The sequence below is a fragment of the Hordeum vulgare genome, chromosome 5H (genome assembly GCF_904849725.1).
Source record: "Hordeum vulgare subsp. vulgare chromosome 5H, MorexV3_pseudomolecules_assembly, whole genome shotgun sequence".
Taxonomy (NCBI): domain Eukaryota; kingdom Viridiplantae; phylum Streptophyta; class Magnoliopsida; order Poales; family Poaceae; genus Hordeum; species Hordeum vulgare.
Genome location: NC_058522.1, coordinates 84,589,334 through 84,593,984, shown reverse-complemented (window position 1 = coordinate 84,593,984; position 4,651 = coordinate 84,589,334).

Here is a 4,651-nt window from a genome sequence, read left to right as displayed (position 1 = left end):
TTCAAAAGAGGAAATCAAACTAGCAATGCAATCAATTCGCAAGTTAGTATAGAACTAGAATTGATTCCATGCAACCAAATAAGAATAAATAAAATAAAATTTTGTTGTTGTTGAAAAGTTACTGGTAAATATCAGAAAACAAAATATAACTTGTCACAGTTACAAAAAAAAAATTAAGAACAATTAATACAAAAGAAATAGAAAGAAAACAAAAAAGGCTAAAACAGAATCTGTTTTGCTTAAAACCCTAAGTAAAAATATTTATAAAAAATGAAACTTAAACTACTGAAATATATGATCAATAGGAAGCAGCATAAAAAAGAATCAAATTAAAAGCTATTTTTAAACTCCCGGAATAAGCAAAACAAGCTTTAATTGAAATCTGATCTAACTCAATTTTTATAAATCCAAACATAGACAAATTATATATCTACAGACACTACATAAATTTTTTGATCCAACGCAAAAAGAATCACCTAATTCAGAGTTATATACTAATAGACATGAATTTTCTAAGATTGCAATTTTCTGAAAAAACTGCAATACGGGATTTCGTGAATCTCACGATGGGTGACACAGAGGAAGAACTCGGCAGGGGTAATGGGGAAGCGCCACGAGACCTACTGTACTCCGTTCTTGACAGGAAGATGAGGATGGTGGCGCCGTGGCTACGAGCAGGGAGAACGCGAGGTGATGGGGAAAATGGAACGAGGAGAGTCGGGGCTCTCTTATATGGGTGGTGGGAGGCGAGGGGAGGCAACATATCTCGCGAAACGGGGGAGGGAAGCTTCCAGGAAGCTTCTGCCATTGCCTCGGAAGGAAGGGAACGAGAGGAGGAAAAAGAAGGGGTATCTGGGCCTGATGCGTTTCCTAACGTGGCCCAAGTACATTCCTAAAATAAGAGATCTCTTTCCCTTTTTATTAAAACAGGAATTAATATGATTAAAAGGAAATAGAATATCCTCGGAATATAGAGGTATAATATATTAAAATTTTCAGAAAAATAAATTCAAAAAGATGGACATTTTTCCACGGCCAAAATACTTCAAAAAAATGTTTTTTCGAAAATCCCCTAAATGCTTTATTTCTTTTTGCAAATAATTACTCAAATAAATCTTGGGTGTCATGGCTCAAATATTTCAAAGAATATCCCCGGGTTTGGAGGGTCATGTTTCTCCTCTCTTTTTATCTTGTTTGACAAAGTATTGTTCCCGGCATTCCGTGAGTGAAGAAGAAAACAAAATGCAAATGAAAAATCGAAAGGAAATTCAAGTGCCACCTTGGTTCAAATTCTTTGTAGTTGAAGAAGTCATGCTATCTCCTCTCGCTGGTTTTGAAAAGATGAATTTGAACTCACAGGAAACGGGGAACTCATTTTATTCCCTCTCATTCAAAAGTTTTTGAAAATTTTCAAATTTCACACAAGTTTCAATCACTCAAGCAAACAAACAAACAATCTAATAATTATTTTAACATTCCAAAATTTGGGATGTTACAAACCTACCACACTTAAAATGAATCTCGTCCTCGAGATTCGAAGAGGCTAGAAAGAAAGGTTAGGGTTTGGGGGTCTTCTAACAAATCCAGCTTCCGGCAATGTGGGATGCTACCACACTTAAAATGAATGCTACTGGTCCCTTAAGATTTTAACAATCCTCTGGGATTTTTCGCATCTGACTCCTCATAGTCTTCATATCTTCCGCTATATTCATAACTTTTCCATTAAAACGAGGGTCCTTCTGTTGATATAAGCTTCTTCCTTTACTGGGTCTTCTTAACTGACAGTCTCGTGATGAATTCTAAATAACCTATCGATGATTCTCATGGTGGTCTACCATTTGTGGTTATCCTGCAGAGAGAGGGGTCTTGGTTTCATTCTCACCTTAAAATTTCCTACGCGTGACAACAAATGCCATGTACATGGGGCTTTCATCATACCATTCTAAGGCTTAAACAAAAGCTTCAAAGAAAGTCGTCTCTCACTATGGGTAAGTCTCTCAGATTTACCATTTCGAATAGCAAGAGAATGATAATAGTAAGTCGTCATGGTGGCCAAGCCATGTCGCCCTGAAATCATTACCTTGTATAAGGCTTAGTGAATCTCGTATTCTAACACTTGGGCATCCTCACAAGCGTCGCAGAATTTCTCTTGTACACGAACGAAGCTCGGATAAATCCAATGATTCTGCAAGCTAAACAAAACATCTATCGTATCTTCACAACTCTCTGGCTTTCGTATGTTCCTAAGAAAACATTTGCTAATCCATCATAGCTTCTTCCATAAATCACATCATTTCATAATCAATCCTTTATTACATCCTTGCTTTCTTCAAAATTCTAACTAAAAAGTAATTTATTACAATTGCTGCCATCCACATTGTTCGGTATGGTCAAGCATTTCTGCGAACATTATTGATTCGTCTCTCTTGGAGGTACTTTAGTTCCACTGGAACTTTCCAGTGTGTTCCTTGAAATCATCCATCTTTTGCTTTCTCATGGTGGCCATGAGCTTCCTCTCCATCATCTCCGCACGTACCTCACTCAGGTATTCCTGGGTATGGCGGAGTCTTGCTTCAAGTATTTCTCCGATCTGACGTATGGCTTCCATGGCAGCTTCACGAACAACATCAAAGAAGGTTGCTCATGGTACATGTGAAATGAAAAAGTATTGCCCCATAGTCTTTGGGCAAACTCCTTTCACATGATGGAGGTGTACTTCCACATACCAAAGTTCCACTCCATCTTCCATGAATGGGTAGCCTTTGTAGACTGCATCTCCTTCAAGGTGAATGTGCTTCATCATGTCCTTCAGGATTTTTGGGTAATCATGATCACTGGTCAGGGTCATGATCGTTTCTGGGCCCTTGAGGAATGACTCGTAGAGAGTTGTCATCTGCATGTGTCAGTAAATAGGTACTCAGAGGAATGTATGTGTCTCCTTGGTAATCATGGTACATTCCTACTCAGTGGATCCTGTGGGTTTACTGATTACTACCATACTAAAAATGAATTATACTCATGCCTGCATGGACCATATTTTCTCATATCCTCATAAATGTTCAGAGATCTTTGTTCGAAGAGAAACAACGCATACAGTTTCAGCATAGGCAATCATGAGACAATAAATTCCATTTATTCATGATGTTATTACAATCTCAGGGACTTCTGTTACAAAAGAAATTTACTACATGATCTCATGAAAAACAAGAGTTCTTCAGATTACACTAATTGCCGCGGTCAAAACTTAACTACTCCTCTTTAGCTTTCTTCCTTTGTGGACAATCATTAGCAAAATGTCTTGCTTCCTTGCAACGAAAGCAAATGAGTTCTGACAAGTCTCGAGGCGTCTTAGTGTTTGCTTTTGCTCCTTGGGTTTCCGGCTTCCTTCCTGAGCACATGTATTTGTGGTGGCCAAATTTCATACACTTGTAACATCCGACATGACTCAGGTTTATATCTGCAGAGATTTGGCTCTTCCGAGGGTACCTTTTTTTCTTTCCGGACTCCTTTATTTTGGCTAGTTCTTCTATTTCAAGTGGATCAAACTCCACTTTTTCCGTCGGGAAGTTTCCGAGATACTCTTGGCTTCCCTTCGTGCAATCCTGTGAATAATGTCCTTCTTCTCCACATCAGTAGCATGCATTGGAGAAAAATCTGGTCAGACCTTGTCCATCAGGGTCTTCAATATTTTTGTTCATCATCGGTTCTTCTAGAATCTTCTTCTTGAGGGTTTCCTTCACTGCATCTTTCTGCTGCTTGACAACTTGTTGCACCTTGGGGTAAATGTGACACTGAGCTGGGTAGTGGGTGGTTCCTTCACAAAGGAAACAAGTCACCTGACTACTTGGGCACTCCTCAGCTCGGTGATTTCCTTCACAATGAGTGCATCCATCCTTGTGTTCTTCCTGGGTGTGTCCTATTTCTCCATAGATATTGCATGCACAAGTCTTCTCCTTCGGATTATCATAGCACTTTTGAATAAGACGGGATCTTAACAGAGTCTTCTTCAATTCGTCCCAAGTTTCTGCTCCACTAAATCCTTGTATGGCATGGTGCATTTTCCACCAGATAACATCATTTTGGGTAAAGTACTGGAGAGCGTGTTCCACTTCATACTTCCTTGAGATCAAGTTGCTCCCGAAGTGGTTCTCCATGTTCTGAATCCATATTTCAGCCTCTAGCTGGGTCATTGGTCCAGAGACTACAAGTCCAGCTTCATACTCCATCTGCTAGGGTTGAGGTTTTGGGGATGCGACGGGTAAGAGAGGGAGGGAGATACACACAATACAAACAATATTTTTGAGAATAGGTTTTCTTTGTGGCCATCGGAAAACACACACCAATGACAGCTCACAAATCATCGTAACTAACGTGGGTATATAACAGGGGTTTGGACTTCTAATGGTCATGTAAATATTCGAACGCTTCACGGTCTTCGAATTCTTCAGGTATTGAGAGTCTTCAATTGGTGCAGCTTCAATTCTTCAATGCATGATGAAATCCTCTTTACTTTGAAGTGGGACTCAGTTGATCCTTCATGTCATCAAAGGGGTAAGGGTATTGTCTAACTATTTGAGGTGAGAGAGAAATTCGATGAAATCAGAAGAGATGAGAAGTAAAAGGTGTTGTTGAAAATAAATTTTTTGAGAGA